The sequence below is a fragment of the Aulonocara stuartgranti genome (assembly GCF_965226115.1).
Source record: "Aulonocara stuartgranti genome assembly, chromosome: 18".
NCBI lineage: Eukaryota > Metazoa > Chordata > Actinopteri > Cichliformes > Cichlidae > Aulonocara > Aulonocara stuartgranti.
The window spans coordinates 32121949-32141051 of record NC_138954.1 but is presented as its reverse complement, the minus strand read 5'-3'; the positions used below and the strand labels follow the sequence as shown (position 1 = coordinate 32141051).

At 41.5% G+C, this 19103-nt stretch overlaps 1 pseudogene across 1 annotated transcript in view; it reads left to right on the top strand.

The window, feature by feature from the left end:
• The window catches only part of LOC309694281, a 129699-nt pseudogene that overhangs the window by 39984 nt on the left and 70612 nt on the right, over window positions 1–19103 (top strand). The window contains exons 3-5 of the transcript XR_014280785.1: window positions 10456–10542; window positions 11677–11751; window positions 13150–13389. The product of XR_014280785.1 is annotated as an uncharacterized misc_RNA (transcript). The remainder of the gene's footprint in view (window positions 1–10455; window positions 10543–11676; window positions 11752–13149; window positions 13390–19103) is intronic.

The following is a 19103-nucleotide window of genomic DNA, read 5'->3' as shown; positions in this document are numbered from 1 at the left end:
AATAAAATAAACTACTAATTCTTTTATGCTACGTCCACACCTACATGGTATTTTTGAAAACGTAGCTGATTCTACGTAGCTGATTCACCTCCCACAGGTGTGTCCTGTGGGAGGTGTTGCGGGAGTATGGGGTGTCTGGCCCATTGCTATGGGCCATTCGATCCCTATACAACCGTTGCAAGAGCTTGGTTCGCATTGCCGGCAATAAGTCGGACTCGTTCCCAGTGGGTGATGGGCTCCGCCAGGGCTGCCCTTTGTCTCCGGTTCTGTTCATAATTTTTATGGGCAGGATTTCTAGGCGCAGCCAAGTGGCGGAGGGCTTTCGCTTTGGTGGCCTCAGAATCTCATCTCTGATTTTTGCGGATGATGTGGTTCTGTTGGCTTCATCGGGTGAGGGCCTCCAGCTCGCACTGGAACGGTTCGCAGCCGAGTGTGACGCTGCGGGAATGAGGATCAGCACCTCCAAATCTGAGGCCATGGTTCTCAGCCGGAAAAGGGTGGAGTGCCCACTCCGGGTCGGGGATGAATTCCTGCCCCAAGTGGAGGAGTTCAAGTATCTCGGGGTCTTGTTCGCGAGTGATGGGAGAAGGGAGCCGGAGATCGACAGACAGATTGGGGCTGCAGCTGCAGTAATGCGGACGCTGCACCGGTCCGTCGTGGTGAAGAGGGAGCTGAGTGTAAAAGCGAAGCTCTCAATTTACCGGTCGATCTACGTCCCTACCCTCACCTATGGCCACGAGCTGTGGATAGTGACCGAAAGAACGAGATCGCGGATACAAGCGGCAGAAATGAGCCGGTTCGAGCCGCGGCTTGGACAGTCTCGGTCGTTGTGTCCTTGGGCAAGACACTTCACCCGTTGCCTACTGGTGGTGGTCAGAGGGCCCGGTGGCGCCAGTGTCCGGCAGCCTCGCCTCTGTCAGTGCGCCCCAGGGAGGCTGTGTCTACAATGAAGCTGCCATCACCAGTGTGTGAATGTGTGTGTGAATGGGTGGATGACTGGATATTTAAAGCCCTTTGGGGTCCTTAGGGACTAGTAAAGCGCTATACAAATACAGGCCATCTACCATTTACAAAATACTGTTAATCTTAATATCTTCAGTTTTTACTTTACTGTATAAAGAACATCTCCAAAATGTCAGGAGTAGTTAGTCATTACAACAAGTGTTTGTGAACTAAAAATAAAAAATGTGGGATACTGTTTGTCCGTGATTTGAAGAGCCCAGTGCGTGCTCCTGACGCAGGGAGAACTAATTCTATCACAGAGACCTACCTCAGCAGTTGTGCAGGTGAAGCCAAAGGGAAGATATGCTTCACCATATTTTCTTGTGTTTGGCTTGGAATGAGGTTGGTTTGGAAACATTTTGGCGATGCTTCATCTCCTACTTTGCGTTTGTGTAGGAGCCCCGTCAAAAATCTGTCCATTATGCTAGCAGTGTCCAAGCGTTCTTTTTTGTGTGTGTGTGGGCCCCACACTTCGAGAACCTCTGTCTTAGCTAGTGGAGTTGGGCAGTTAAAACAACTTGTTTCAGACTGAGGTTGAACTGAGAGGCTGCACTAGGGCCCAACATAATTGGCCTGTATTTATATAGCGCTTTACTAGTCCCTAAGGACCCCAAAGCGCTTTAAATATCCAGTCATCCACCCATTCACACACACATTCACACACTGGTGATGGCAGCTTCATTGTAGCCACAGCTGCCCTGGGGCGTACTGACAGAGGCGAGGCTGCCGAACACTGGCGCCACCGGGCCCTCTGACCACCACCAGTAGGCAACGGGTGAAGTGTCTTGCCCAAGGACACAACGACCGAGACTGTCCAAGCCGCGGCTCGAACCGGCAACCTTCCGATTACAAGGCGAACTCCCAAGTGTTGAGCCACGATCGCCCCGAAATAATAAGGATTACTTTGAACCATCAATCATTCAAAGCTACTATGGCAGAGTCAAAAAACATTAAAATAAACAATGTGTAAAAACTTTCAGGGCAATAAATGCACACATTATAATGCATTTTTTTAACTGCATCTCCAAGGTGGATATTTAGCTTGTTGTTAGATTTTAAAGCTTCAATAGCCAAACATTTTATTGTATTTATTCATTGACTAATGGACCACAAATTCTAGGTTTGCTTTCTGTTCTCGCTAAGCAAATTTGAGACCACCGCCACAGCTTTAATAGGACAGTGTACTTACTCCTCCCAAAGTTTTAATCCTGTTAGGTTTTTTTTAATTGATTATGCTCGTTATTAACTATGGGCTTCATCTATTATTACAGAGCACCTAGAGTGTGAGTTCTACAGAGGAAAGTATAACTTCTGTTAGACCGTTCTTTTGCTCTGTGTCATTCATGTGATTTCTGGTTAATTTGTCTGTGCGTATCTTTTTATATTAACACCAGTTAATTCAACACATCTCCCATTTTCCCCGGCACCATCTGCTTGGTTTCTGTCATCTGTTGCCCCTTCTTCTTTGTACTGCTAAACTTTGTCTCTGACAGCAGTAAAACATAGCCAAGAAGATTTCAAAACTTAGTAATCTTAAAGCGCTGTGGTGCAAGGAGTGATATTCTAGATATTAATATTGGTCAACCCATGAAAAAGCTAAAACCAACAAAATAGTCACTAACTTGAGCACCATAGGCACAAGGTATCATGTTTGCCAGTGAGGACTTAAATGCGGGTCTCAAGGTTGTCACAGTTAGGTGTGCTTATTTACAGTGCAATTACAAACTGCTATATACAATGGTGCTGGTAAGGAATGGGACTCCAGGGATCCAGGGAGAGGTAACAAACATCCAGTCATCAAACACTCTTCACAGAACAGAACAATCACTTACAGAAACTCAGGCTTTCCACAGTGAGGGAAAAATCCAGGGAGGTGCCGCAGTGAGGAACCCACAGTGAGTACCACCCAGGTGGGGAGAACAAAATAAACAAAGAGCAAGGCAAAGGAGGGAAGAGAGAAAAAGAGAGAGAGAGAGAGAAAAGAAAAGAGAAGACAACAAACAAGCTAACGAGCCAGGGAGGACCCCCTCCTTGTCCCATGACTGTTCCTTACACTGAAGACTGGAGAGATATGGTTTTAGCTCGGAAACATGGAAAGCATTGTCGATGTGTATGTTGGGCAAAGACTTCACGCAAGCAGAGATGGGGTTAACCTCAATCTGGCCTCAATTTCATATGGAACCGCTAAAATTTGTGGACAGTTTCTTAGATTCTGCTTGAATAGGGCCCTAGTCAGGAGCCAGACCTTCTGCCTAGGAGTATAGGAGTCTGATTCCTTCTGGAGGAAGGTTGCTTGCGTGGTCTTCCAGATACGGCGTCACCTGCACAAATGATGCTAAACAGATGGGGCAGAGTGCTCACCTTCTATTCCCGGAAAGAGCGGGGATTGGTGGCCCAAAGAGGCCTCGAAAGGGAACAGGCCAGTTGCTGAAGAGGTCATGCAATTATGAGTGAATTCCACCCAGGCAAGCTGCATGGTCCACGCGGTTATTGGTGGAGACGATGCATGGAGTGCAGATTCCAGCTCCTGATTGTTTTGTTCAGCTTGACCATTGGTCTGGGGATGAAAACCAGATGACAAACTGACCTTCATGCCAATTGCTGAACAGATCTCTTTCCAGACCTGGGGCCCGCGATCGGAGAGAATGTCAAGAAGGATCCCGTGGAGGCAGAAAATGCAGTCTGTGAGGAGCTGAACCATGTCCAGTGCTGTGGAAGGTTTGGGTTGGGCGCCAAAGTGTGCATCTTTTGAAAAGCGATTTACTATGGTGAGTATTACCGTGTTTCAACTGGAAGGGCTCAGACCAGTCACACAGTTGAGAGTGATGTGGGACCAGGGTTGTCCAGGAGTTGGAAAGTGCCTGAGCAGACCTGCAGGAGGAAAGCTGGAAGACTTATTCTGTGCACAGATAGAACAGGAAGAGAAGTATTCTCTAGCATCCTTTATCAGTGTAGGCCACCAAAAGAGATGCTATAGGAAGGTGAAGGTCTAATGGATGCCAGGATGCCATGTAAATTTAGTTATGTGTGCCCAGTGGCATATACGGAAGCAGAAATGAAGAGCCGGCTGGGCAGGCCGTTACCGGAGTATTGCTGTGACAGAGCATCATGCTTGATGTTGTGTGAACTGTGTCTGTAAGTTATGGAAAAGTGGAAATGGGTAAAAAACAGGGCCCACCTGGCTTGTCAGGCATTAAGCTGTTCAGCTGTCTGTAGGTAGGCTAGATTCTTGTGATCCATCCAGACTATGACTCGAGCCAAGGTCTCAACACCTCCAAGGTGAGGACGTTGTCGTTCTGTTCTGCAAGAGAGAGACTGCAACAAAACTTTTTTTAAGAAGTTTGAATGCAGCTTTGACTGGGTGACACCACTGAAAGGGAATTTTGGGAGAGGTTAGTTGGGTCAGAGGCAAGACAAGACTGAAATCCCTGATGAAGCGATGGTAAAAATTAGCGAATCCCAGGAACCGTTGCAGCTGTCTGCAGTCTCGGACCAGCCAGAGATGCTGGTTCCCAGCTTGATATCCAGTGTTTGTTCCAATCAATGCAGGGGTTATGTAAACATAGCCGGGGTGATCCAGAATGAGAGGTGCTTTGAACATGTAGAAACTATTCTGCTCCTTGTGATTACCAGAAAGGGAAAGAGTGACAGAATTGGTCTTATGAGTGATGTCAGGTGTTGACCATCCAGGGCACTGACCATGGAAACATTACATTTTTGCACCAGGCAATCATTAAAGTAAAGGTGCAACATTTTGGCCACATGGGAGAGGAGTTGATGTCCCATGTGACCCTTCTTATGCATTATAAGCACTCACCGGCCGCTAATCTATGGTGGTGTTCAGCGGGGGTTTGATGAGAGGGTCTGAGCTGCAAAATCACTTCTCACCTTCTCATGTCTTTCGGCCGCATCAGCAGTGCTTCTGCCCGAATCAACGAACTCTGGGAATTGGCGTTTTGCATCTCCTGATGTGCCCGCATGTGATCATGAATCCTAATACACAAAGGTATAAGAGAGTCTAGGGAAGCAGGCAAATCTCAACCACTAGTTCATCTTTTAATTCATTACAGAGGTTATTTAATGAAGTTCCCCTGAGGGCATTCTTTCCCAGCCTCTGTCCTTCGCTCCGTTTACCTTGCTTGAGGTTCAGCAGACCAAGACACAGGGCATGCAGTCAAAAGGGTCCTTAGCACATTTGTTTTGTGCAGTTCTTGCCAAAAACGAAGTCCAGTGTCTTATTTCAAAATAAAGCTGTTTGCAATTCTTTAAAGGTTTGTGACTTATATAATATAGAGGCCTGAAACTTAGTCCTTCATGCACCATACATCCTCAGGCATGCTGCTTTATTTGACTTAAACACGTACACACAGCAGATAAACACTAGCCAGAGAATATGAATTTAAGGAAATGCAATGCTAGTTCATGTCATCCTGTAAAATCACTACCACTCAGTGCCTTTAGAAGGCTTTTGCCATCTTTACAGAAGGAAACACCTGCCATTACAATAAATCTAACCTGTCTTTTCAACTTGGGCAGGCAAGCTGTCGCTTATCTTCATCATCATGTTTATTTATATTTATTCACATCAACACTGAACAATAACAAACAATAATATATTTATAATTAAATTACAATTGATCCTTCAGTTTAAAAATGTTTGTGCTTTACAACCTCTAATAGCTCACTGCCTCCATTACCATTTCTCTCTCCTCTCTTTTACATCCCACTGCTATCCATTGCCTTCTTGGCTTTCTTGTCCGCCCCTTTAAACTTTAAACTCGACTTAAGTGCTTGTGTCTCTCCAGACATAGTGACAGCTGTGACTGAGAATGTGCTGCAGCAGTTTGACTCTAACCTCTTCTGTCCTTGGTATGGAGTGAATATTAGCAGCATATGCGTGCCAATATTAGCTCCACAAACTAGTGGCAGGTAGCAGAAACAGGCCAAAGACAGCATGATAACATCGGGAAGATGATGGTAAAAGATCTCTCAATTTTGGGGGTAAAATACTGTCCCAGCTGTACTCCCCTGTGATTTGCACATCTCACCTAGTTCTAAGCTCCCTTCTATAATAGGCGGGCCCCTTTGAAAGCATTTGACTGCATTTCAAAACAAATTTGAAAAATGAGTCAGATTAAGAGTTTGCTCAAGACTAATCATATCTTTTCATTTTATGTCACAGGTCAGGGAACACTCAGGTGTTGAAGCTGGCAGTAATATCAAATGATCGTTTATTTGAACCTACAAATAAAGTAAAACACAAAGCAGTGCACAGAGGTGGCAGGAGTACCAACCAGTGAGAGAGACAAACGCAGCAGAGAACTCACAATCAAGAGGAAAATTAGACAACAGCTTTTTCAAGACTAACACACCATTTCCTTGTATTGACAACATTTAGGAAATTATACTGTACTCGTATATAAGGATTCTAAATATCACATGTATATAGTTTGTCTTCAAACATTTGACCTCTGACCTCACGTTTACATTTTTGCCTTTCCTTTAAGTTGGCCCTAAACGAGTTCTTGTTCAGGACTACTTTCATACTAAACTTCCTAAACTGACCCGTGAGATGTCTATAAATACAGCAGCAGGATTGCCCTCAGCCTGGATGCAATTATCTGGAATCGTTACTCTTGAATAGACCGGAAGTGCATCTCAGTTCAGTATTGGTGGATGGTTACCTTCACCCCTGTAAGATACGGTCCAAGATGGGAAAAAGTGCACTTAACAAAGCCCAAACTACCCCAGAGGCACTGCACAGCAGGCAGCACTATATGCACTATGACATTGCAGAAGAAATGTTTGAGTTGTGGCTTCCTTCTCAACAACCTTAAAGTGGTATTCCAGAGATGTTCACATCTGTGCTTTTATAGGACCTGAAGAATGTTAATCCTTTTAAAGAACTGGAAATTTGGGTTGCAATGTGGTACGCAGATGCACTGCACCTTTAGGCAGACCTAGACAGCTTAAATGAAAGTCAAAAGAAAGCTGACGTGAACTGGCATTGAGATCTCCTAATCCAGCTGATCTAAAAGCATTGCAACTGAGCTGCAACAAATGCTTTATTACAAATCAAGCACAGAAAGCGTGATATTGCTGACTGTCATCTAAAGTCATTATCATACTAACTGTCTCATTTACACTGCAGTACAATTATTTTGAGAGATTGTTTTTGTATAAAAGTCTTGAATCTTACCCATATGGAAAAGATATATGTAAATCTTATAAAGTTTGTATCTGTCTTGTGTGAAACTTGTATGAAAAGCATATAAGTGTGAAAACAGATATAAGATCCCTTGAAAAATTATATAATGAAACTTGTATGTTTTGGATACTTACTAAAACAATGTATGAAAGTAATGCGAAAGTGGCCACTTTCATGAGTAAATCATGTAAGCCTTATATGATTTACTCATGAAAGTGGCCACTTTCATGAGTAATCACATATAAGTTTTTACTATTTCTTTTCCGTATGGGTAGCCTCACCTGTTATATCAATCTCACATGAATATGTATGTCATCTGTCTGTTATATTGGTATATGCCATCTGATTTGCATATGTTCCAGAGTAGTGCATTTTTTATCAGTTGGACTGTGACTTTAACCTGGCTTTTAAAGCGATTTCCTTCCCTCCATAACAGCTAAAGTTTAAATAAGAGGCGCAAAAGTGCCAGACACTGTGGTGCAATAAGCCCATGTACAGCACAGTGGGAAGCCCATCAAACTGGATTCCTTCAAACTATGCAGTGAGGGCTATTTTAGTGGTGGTTCCCTGCTGCTATGTTTTTGGCTTGTTTCTGCTGGTAGAAAATTTTAAAGGGCTTCCAGTCCAGTGATGCAGAAATGACATAAAAATAATGTTTGAAAAAAAGGAAGTGTTTGACCTTGAGGCTTGATACTGGCTGCTATCCTCAGAGGGCTGTCTGGCCTCTGACTGTGCTTGCACGCACATGCTGCTGCTGCTGTGCGTGTGTGTGTGTGTCTGTGTGTCTGTGTCTTAGAAATAAGGGATACAAGAGGAGGGAAGAACAGTGAAACTTTTCAGACATAAAACAATAAAACATGTTTATCATTTACTCACATAAGTCTATCGGCTGCATGCACCTTATATCTATGTAACACTCATAGCTTCTCGGTGACAAATGCTTCAATTTTTTTTCTATCGATGTACTGTAAACATGTGCATGTGCATCTTATACTGTATGAAAAAGGAAAGAAAAACAAATAAAGTTACCTTTCATTGATTTGGTATGTATTTTTTTATCAGTGATTCTGAGGAAAGCTTAACAGCAACTAAACTTGTTAACATAGTCTGTATATAAAAGATGGATGAACAATGCAGAAGCGCCTTAAAGCTGCAATTTTTCTAATGGCCAGCAGAAGGTGGCTCTTCTGGACTTCCAGTTGTACAGAAGTCTTTTGTTTCCTTGGCTTCCTGCTCCTTTTCTCATGGGCAGTTTTCCCAACTCTGCTCGGATCAGCTGGTTCATGCAGTGACAAAGCATAGGTTCATAGAAAGTTCAAGGAAGTTCCTTTGTTGGAAATGTAGCTTCGTTTTCTAAGCGGTGAACATGGCAGATTTGGTTCCAAATTATCACTGAGATGTGGATCATCTAATAGGTCCATCTTTCTCTTTAAAGCGATTCACATTAAGTAACTTCGTAATAACACAAATACAAAAGTAAGTAAAAGTGTGATAGTAATCGGGGGGAAAAAAATATGGGAGCCTGGCAGCTGAAGAGAAATCTACTCAAAGGGAACCCAGACAGAAAAAGAAAAAAAAAAGCTGTGACGTTGTGTCTAGAATGACTCTGCAGTTAGTGCTTCTGTGTGTGTTTCTGTGTGTGCTGCTCTATACTCCAAAAATGGTTGCAGACACAAAGGAACACTGGCTCTCAGAGACACACTCATCCAGTGGACCAAAGCTTCCCTTTAATGCACACTTGTTAATTATTCACAGTATCCACCATTACAGTGCTACTGGGCCAGAGCCAAAAGTATGTGTCCCTGTTTTCCCACAGTACATCTGAAAACAAAAAACAGCTTTTCAGTCAAAACCAATGCATGTGCATTCAGGTATACAAAGCAACAAGATGTTTTATTTTCGGCACAAAGCAGCCATTTGTGACGTGCAGCTTCAGTCAGTTTTGGTTTTCAGCTGCAGTGCCAGTTTTTATGTGTATTTCAGGACCACGGACAGATACATATTAGAATTGGTGCTGTTTGTGCAAGAAGCAAAGATCACAGTTCATTTTATTTCAGCTTCTTTCAGCTTCAGCTATTTTCATTTTGGATTGCACTCAAGTACCTTTGCATGTTCCTAATAATACTTATCTTATTCTGGGTTCTTAGTGCAGCCCCTCAGTTCATCCTCTCCCCTTTGACAGACCTTTGTAAATGGAAAGCCTCAGTTATGTATTAGTTGACTGTATTATATATTATATGCACTATATGTTAGAATCCACCACCATAGTAGATCTCGTTGAAACCATATAGTGATTTATTTTGTAATATTTATATAGAATTATAAGTGACAGCTGGTTTTATTTGTTCAACATGGTTTTGTGATTGTCAGTAAAATAACTGTGCAAGTCAGACTTGGAGTTAATGATGTAATGGCCACTGGTAGAGTAAATATTGTATTATTTAGTTAATGCTTGTGTTTCATTGTTAAGATGACAAAATTATTATGTTAAGCTAGTTTTATTTTCGGCTGCTAATGGGAATTAATGGATGCAAATCCTCCATTTATTTTACTTAACAGATTATATTACCCTTTCAGCTTCTTTCCTTTTGCAGTACTCAAAGGAGCTAAGAAAGTCTGGCTCTTCGTGTCCCATGTGTTTGTAATAGTGGTGATGTTTCTGTCTTGTATATGTGCTTGTGAGTGTGTTAGTTCAGTCCTGGCGTGTGCCTCAGCTGTTGGGAACATGCATCGATCCTCTAAGACACGTCTGTTGACAGGTTGTGTTGCCAGGGGAACCACAGATGCTGTCATCTTCTACTTGCGTAACCATGGTGATAGTCCCTTCAGCAGTGTGTTGTGTCTGCTTGCTTCACTGTCAAATGATAGGACAAAGACATACACAGCATGTGGAGGCAGGATTTGCGAAGCAGCACCCGTTTGATGGGCAGACATCTGACAGAGCAGAGCTACATACAGACTGACTGAGGTGCACTGTCTCGCTCTCCATGTGGAGCGCTCTAAAAGGACCCAGCAGAGCGCCCTGTATGATAGGGACAATGGGAAACTACAACTAGTGCAAAAGTAAAACAAAGAAAAATAAATATATCTCCTGTTCAGTGTAATGAAAAACATAAAGCTGTAACAAAGGTTCTTCATATACAGATACGCTTTGCAAATCTAAACCTAGAAAACTAAAGAGACAGTCGTTATATTCTTATATATTCAGCTGAGGATGACAGTGATAATGCTCTTTATTTCCTCAGGTCCAGGGATGATGTCATCAATGATGTCATCAGGAGGACGCCAAGACCCACCAGGACAGCCTGCCTTCAGCTCTGACTACCTGTCTGGTGAGGGTGAATGGACTGAAAGTCATGTAGTAGATAGTAATTTTATCACTCTGCCTACAGTCACAGGAGAAAACCTCTGTAAACACTTTGGTGATTCATTTTGGGCTCAGTCATCCACGGCATTTTCTAAAATCTGGTCATTCAAATTGTCAGAAAGGAGGTTTATGCAGGGTATGCTCATTGGCTAATGGCGTGTGATTGACAAAACGAGCTCTCACTAATCACATTGTGATCACATTCACCCCTTCACATCCATTCATACAAGCACTTTTTTCTGTGCTTTTTTTATGTAACTGCTTTTTATCTAACATCCACACACCCTCACACTCCGATGGATACAGCAGAGAGCAACTTTGTGGTTAATATCTTGCCCAAGGATATTTGGCATGCTGACTGAAGCAGCCAGGGATCAAACCATCAGACTACCAATTAGTAGATGACCTGCTCCACCATATGTGAATTAAATTCAAAATGTAGCTGTTAAAAAGTTTGAAGCTAACAGAAGACTTCAGCAGTTGACCTATGTACCAAAGTTACATATTTATACCATAAATTGAGGTTACTGTGCCTCATTCAGGATTTGTTGCTTGTTAAAATGCAAAGAGGAATGTTTTTCCTTTGAAAGAAAAGCTGTTGGTTAACCTGCAGCCACTTTACTGAGCAAAAACTTTGCATTTTCCAATCTTCTCTGGTGTGGGGATTATAAAGTAAGTATGCAACGCAATTTATTATCATGCATCAATTGCACAGGAATCATGTACAAAGGAAACAGCGAGGAAAAAAACATCCATTTTCAAAGTATCCTGTCAAAAACCATTACTGTGTGGTGTCTGAGGCTTTTGTAAATTTTTTGTTGCATATATATCTTTGTATTCAGTTTTTGTTACTCCATGCACCAAAATAAAATGCAGGTAGAGTTAGATGCTGATTTTATTTGCATTGGTTGACATTTGTTCTGCCCATTTGTTTGTTTATGTTCTGTCCCACTGCTTTATTTCTCCCTGCCCCTCGTCGTCTTCTTCTTTTTTCCACTCTGTTCATTTTGCTTCTCTCTTTGACTCTCGGTCCCCACTGTCCTTTCTCCATTTGCCAATTTTCTTTGCCTCTGTCTGTCCGGCTCTTTCTCTTGGTCAGGTCCTATGCGTGGGATGACAGATCAGTGGAGCCTGAACAAGACAAAGGACAGCAGCAAGCCTGACTCATTTCTAGGTCCATTTTACTTTTTCACCTTCTGTGCCATGAATACCTTTAACTGCAAACTAAGTAGCAGGTCACTGTATTTTGTCTCTTCTTGCTTTGAATCTAAATAAAATAAAAAGACTCAAGAATCTGGTGCAGATTCTGGTATTTACTTTAATGTGGGGGTTTTGAAATAAAGATGGGGTTAAAATTGCACATACATGGTCAGAATCCTGCATATAGCATATCTAATATTTGTTTAAATATGCCTTAGTAAGTTTTACTGTCACCGGGCACTTTTAGTACTAATCGAAAGCTGTAAAGGCGTTTGGCAGAATTATAATTGGATGCATTTCATCCATTTCACCACTGGCTTCTATGTGAGTCTGCCTCATTCACAATTACATCCACTCTGTTCTGTGTACTTGTGCCACTGGTACAAAACAGCCCCTGAACATGATGCTGCCACTACCTTGCTCCAACAGCTGGGATAATATTCTTGGGGTTGAAAGCTTTATCATTTCACCTCTCATCCGAGAAACCTCTGCAGTTGTTCAGTTCAGAATTGAAGTCTTTTTTTTTCAATAATTGAAACATGCCTACTTTACACACACAGTCATCACACTACAAACAGTTTCTACCTCTCTGTCAGTGCAACACAGCAGCCTACAAACCTATTGAAGAGATGTGGGCAGCTAATCTCCGAGCAGACAAACCGCTTAGACACTGAATTAATTACTTAATTAATTAATGAATTATTAATTATGTGACAGAGAAAGTGTTCATAGGAGTTTTTGCAGGCATTTGACAAAACTAAGTACACCCCAAGAGGGAGAATCTTTTTCACACTCTTCTTTACAACATCGCTTCAGTTCTTTGTGCTTTGCTGGGATTTGCTTATGCACAGCTCTCTTAGGTTCCTTCCTCACTATTTCAGTCAGGTTGAGGTTTCCACTGGGTATTTGCATCACCTTAATTCTTTTCCTTTTCACCGTTGTGTTGTTGCTAGTGTGCTTGGGATCCTTGTCCTATTGCATTACCTAATTTTAGCTCTTGAACATGTAAATTATAGTCAAATGTGAGGCAACATTTTTATAGAGAGGCGTTCTTAGCTTTCTCAGTGACTGAAAGGTAAAACAAGGCTAAATCATCACCCTTCCAAGACAGTGCTTGACAGTTGGAATGAGGGATTTGTGCTAATATGCCAGGTTTGGTTTTTGCCAAACATGGCAGTCAGCATTCTGCACTTTGGTCTCTTCTGGTCAAAGGACATTATTTTACAAGTCTTGTGGTTTGTTTAGATATAACGTTACCATCAGTATTTAACTTCTCTCCCAGCTGCATGTGGTATGAGCATATAAAGTATACAACATTCAAACAGACAGCTTCCTGTTGGTGATGTAGCTCCTTGCTGTTTCTCTCCATCAGGCTTTTCTCAACCTGGGATTGGAGGGACCATGGGGTCCAGTATGCCACCCTTCCAGACCAGTATGAGCACTACTCTTGGCCAGACTGGAATGAGTCCAGCTATGGACACCCAGAAAAGTTCAAGCCATTTTGGTGTGGAAAGCAAAACCATCAGTAACACCAGTGGGAGCAGTCCCTTTAAAAGCAGCGATCCATTTTCTTCCGGTGGCATGGGAATCCATTCCATGAATCACTCTGCAGGTATCACACTGGAGCTTGGTTGCACGTAATACTGCATTCTGGGGCAGCAGGGGAGGGGGGAGTGAAGGACCAGTGAATCAAAATGTTAATATTGATTCAATATCGATAATATATAAAGGACTCATAAACTTTCCCAGACCAAATGGGTTTGGTTGCATGTCTAACACAGCTATAGCAACAAGTGGAGATCACGGATGGAGTTCACGGTCCGTGAACATCACATTTAATTTAATAAAAGCTGAGATGTTATGCTATTCTTGCTTTAATACTACTGAAGAGACGCAAAGGCAGAGCAGGAGGGAACAGTGGTGACAGGAGAAGTAACACCCTGATCACACAGGCCATGCTTTCAGCAGCAGAGGGCAGTCTTTTCTAGTTTTCACCGTCACTGGAACACTCCCAGCTCTGCTGTTTTGTTGCTGGTGACCTTATTGCTTTACACTCTGTGCACCCGGCTACTGTCCTTATCATCAATCGACAAACTGGATCAACAGACAAATGAAACAGTGACCATTTTAAATAATGTAGCTCCACACAGTGTTCATTAGTTCCTGCAGTGAAGAGAAAATAGTAGCCTAACGTAGATTTAGTACACCACATGACATTTGTAGTTGTCTTTATTATGAATTTCTAATGTTTATCATAATCAGTAGCAACTGGGTGTCAACTAAATTTGTTGTTGCCAGGTAACAGAAACACAAACCCAGAGTAGTGCATCAGAGTTTTCCTGCTCATGTAATTGTACATTTTAGAAACTAGAATAGAAACATGCATATTCTCCTGCAAATGCTTTTATATGTCTTCATTATGTTGTCATCTACATCTAACTCTAGATTCTGCCAAAAATCAAACCCTGCTATCAAGAGTCAAAAGAAAATGGCCTGCAAAAAAACAACTAAAGGGCTCTAAAGCCCACACTTGAACTCTTATACTGACTTTCCAAGTTTCCATTTTAGGCAGAACTTATTAAACATTTAGTAATATTTTTATTCATTAGCTTTTCTGTATTCTGCTTGTTGGTGTACTAAAGATAGTCCTTCTAGCTTAAAGCCAGCTAACAGTTATGTAACAGCTTCTATTGAGTTAAGTCCCTGTCTCTCAGCAGATCTCATGCATCAGTGACCCAATGAATATATATACTAGATACTTTCAAAATTGCTCTTCTAAAGCCAAAGGTGAGCTCAGCTGTTAGCCATTAAAGGCTACTGTAATGGATGCATTTGTACACCACAATTGTTGCAGCAGCTAACATATTTTGCAGATAATTACAGTTTGTTGAGCCTTATCTATGTTAAATTCTTCTCAAGTAAGGACAACAAACATATGTTCAGAGAACATCACAATGTGCATTATGTCAATACCTGATAAAAATCTGAAGCTGTGAGCTAGCTAGCTTTATTTGGCTATTGATGAAGCTTTCTCCTACTGGCTGAAAATTGGTAGTTGGTCCTTCTCCTTTTACATCAGTGTTTCCAAACCACTGTGCCGCGAGAAATGATCGGGTTTGCCCTGGAAGATTATCTGGTTCTACCTGATTAGGACTCTTAAGCAACACCACCAAACCAAAAGTGTCACAAAAAGCAATTTGATGATCTTCCCCCGCGCACCAGGTATAGCAGAATGGGCTCAATTTGTCCCCAGTATACCTTGTATGCTTTCTTCTGACCATTACTCATGCTAGGGCCTTCATCTGGGTCAGAATTTTCTCCAGGACTCAGGTCAGATTGACTGCTTTATCTTTTCAAATATTTATCTATTGCTATTATAAGCTGCATGGTCTCAGAGCATGACTATTATGTAATTTCTGTTTTACTGGCAGTTGGCAACCCATTTAATTAGAGCAGGTAGTTGTACTGCCCTCTAGTGGAACAGAATGTAATTGGTCTGCCCATTAGTCATGGTCGTTTAGAGCAGCGGTCTCCAACCTTTTTTGCGCCACGGACCAGTTTATGCCCGACAATATTTTCACGGACCGGCCTTTAAGGTGTCACGGATAAATACAACAAAATAAAACTAGCACCGGCACCGAAAAAAAGAAGATTTATTCATAACACACGTGAAAAGACTCAGGAAAACCGAGTTAACGCTAAAAACGATAACAAAATAACGCTGAAAACCAGACATTTCACCCCTGAGCCTCAACTCTCACGGCCCGGTACCAAACGAGTCACGGACCGGTACCGGTCCGAGGCCCGGGGGTTGGGGACCGCTGGTTTAGAGTACTCATCAGGTGGAATCAGATAATCTTCCACGGCACACCTGATCATTTTTCATGGCACACCTATGTGCCGCAGCACAGTGGTTGGGAAGCACTGCTCTAAGCGACCCAGATGAAGGCCCTGGCATGAGCAGTGGTCACAAGAAAGCAAAAAAGGTATATTGGGGACAGACCGAGCTATACTTGGTCTGCGGGGGAAAATTCTCAAAATGCTTTTTGTGACATTTTTTTTGGTGGTGTGCCGTGTGATGTTTCTAAAGTGAAATATGCGCCGTGGCTCCAAAAGGCTGGGAAACACGGTTTTACATAACCAAGGTGAAAAAATGTAACCTTCCTGCTTGACAATCCTGCTTGTCCCCTCACTCAGAACTCATCTGCTGTCCCTCAATTTCTCTTAACAGTTGTTAACAGTAAAGGACAAGCAAATGTGATAAAAGTGCAGACTTTCAGGTTTAATTTAAGAGTTTCACAAAATATATTGCATTAAGTGTTGGGATGAGACTCTATGACAGAGACTCTATGGAACTGCAAATATGTGGTACAATGAGATACTGATGCAAGTGAGGAAAGGCCATCGTCAGACTGACAAATCCAAATAAACCTGTCAGAGAGATAAAAGAAGCTAGCAAACACTTTCAGAGTGGCTAAATCAACAGTCTGCTGCAAAAGAAAAGATTTTCTCAAGGCAAAGAAATAAGATATTCATCTAGACTTTCATCCAGGCGTTAAAAACGGAAAGAAAATGGGGGCCTATGTAGTGTAGAATTCCTAATGTAATTCATCTGTAATTCCTGAACAATTAGTGCAATCCTTTTGTAAAACCCTTGAATAAAAGTCTACACTTTAGTCACATTTTGATTGAATTATTTAAAACCCACTGTGGTGGTGTCCAGAGGCAAAGACGCACTCTAACTAACTGTAAGTACGAAGTGAGAAAGCAGTAATGTCATTCCATTGACGCTGAAATCATAATTTCCTGTCGACACAGTTGCCAGAAACATCTTAAAAGTTTGTTTTTTGATTGTCCCACATTATCTTTAAGCTTCAGTGAGCATGAATAACTCATCCCTGTCGGCAGGCAGAAAACAGAAACCCAAATTTGGGGTGATGGCGAGTCATGCCTCTCCACTTCCTCCTGTCTCACATCACTGGGTATCTAATGAAGCAACAATAAAAGAGCAAAAAAACAAAAACATGTTACTTAAAGTCACAGGGGGATTAAATTGGATCTGTCTAGGCATTGTTACAATTTAGGAATTTACATTCATGGAAGTGTCATTGCTGAGGTGCTTTATAAGTATGGAAAATAGTCATTTATAACACAAATTCTGTGTGTCTTTTTAAGTTGTGTCTACAACTCAGTGTGGGGATATTTCTGCAGGATACTGATGACACATTTTCCAAACATGCTTCTATTCTTCTGCGTTTACTATCCTGTGTTTAAGGCTTGCAGTCCACTGCGCTCCTGCTCTGTCTGCGGTAAACCTTAAATAGAATTTGGCAAATTACAGCTCATACTGTGTTTTTGCATGGGTCATGTGTTCAAAGCAGCCCATGCTCCAACCTTAATGTATTTCATGGCGGTTTGCCAGAGTCCAGATTAAGAAGTACTCCCATTAAATATGTTATCCTATTAAATATAGATGATAATATCCCTGGTCTTGTCTTCCTTTAGTGTTGTTTATAGCAGGGCAAGCATCAGGTTGTTGGGAGAAAATAGCCAAGTCAATCAATTAAACCATGCTGGGAAAGGTGCCAGATTTAGAGAGGATTGCACCTTTTTCTGGATTTCCATTAATAAGTAGTGATGTAAGACTGCAGTTAGGATGATGAAAACTAGAAAAAATAATAATATTTTAGACTGGAAGAAGAGCCGATGAGCAGTCATAGACTATTTTACAGTTTGCCTGTTTCTGTCTGTTCATCTTACTGTTTCTTGTTCTCTCTGAGCTGATGACGTGCTTGTCAGAAATAATTGAGAAATATGGATTCAGAGGAAAAAGCCAGAGCCAACTGCGATGCCTTCATTCCTCAAATAAGAGAAGATAGTGGGAACAGACAAATAAGAAGATCATTTCAGTGCAGGCTGAACATTTTTTGCTTTGTCTGCCATTTGATCGTTTTGTGATTCCGCAGTGCGTTCCTAACGCTTAATGTGATTTGAGTGCGTTTGAATGTGCACTTAGTAGACACGCATGTTTTTAATTTTGTTCTTGCATGCTAGATCCTGTGTTAACTGTGCTTGGTATATTTGTCTGTTTAAGTTGCTTCAAGGTTGCATTGCTCTCACAGTGTGCTTATTTTTCTGTGGCGTGTGTGCGTCCTCCCTCTAAGAGCAACTTTGTATCCTGGATGGTGGTGATGATGATGTTTAAATATTCAGAATTATGCATATTTGTGCAAAAGGACACTTGCATCACACATTTACTGGTTGACTGGCACTTCCTTTCAGACTTCACTGGCAATTTGGAAAACAGAAATCTACACCAAACTATATGACCAACTTTCAGTTTTGACTTCCTCTCATTTTACATTATAGTTATTATCATAAAGAGTAACAACTAAAAACAACATTACCCTTCATGCACACAAATGTGCATGTCAATCACAGTCTAACTTGGTCCTAAAAGGTTCCCTCAAACGTTGTTGTCAGTGAAATTTTAGTTTACAGTATATCCAGTCAAATCCAGGCAGCTGGGACACCAAGCAAATATATCTAATGCCTGGTGTAAAACAGCATCTATAAAACGTTTTATGCACGTGTGATCTATTATAGTCTTTACAGAACCATAGACAAAACAACAGGTGAGTAAAGCAAATACAGGTTGAATGTATTTATAAAAGCAGGCACCATCACATACAACTTACTGCAATAAATTGTTGAAAATGTTGTGCCTAAAAAGAGCCTAAGAGCAGTCAGACTATGGTTACTATCACTGGAAACCAACCCAGCAAAACAAACTTCACTTCATGATTTTATGTGCATTTCCTGGTTGGCATGTGGCATACCACTAGTACACAAGGCGGGAATTTATTGCGTATTATAGCATGTAGCCACGTGTGCTTTCCAAATGCATTGCTAATACATCTTCTATAGTACCAGCTTAGGTGTTTCTCCTGTCCAACCATATCATGTGATGTCACTAAAAATAATCTGTCTTCATCCGGTTGTTATTTTACAGTGTATGTACACCACACCGAAATATTTCAGCAGGTAATAAATTTAAACGAGTAACATTTTAAAATAAGTTATGTTCCACAAAAATGTCTGTTCTTTGTTTTTTGGGGGATGAGTCAAGGCTCCAGGTGACAGTAATAACAGACGTTTATTATTTACAGTATTTGTTAAGCAATGAGAATAAGTATAGTTCAGTAAGATAAACTCATAGAAGACACTTATCTCTACAAATAAACAAATTTAACATTAGTAGGAAATTAGTCCAGCTTTGCTCAATTAATGTGCATAATTGAACTTATTAACAGGATGCGAAGAACT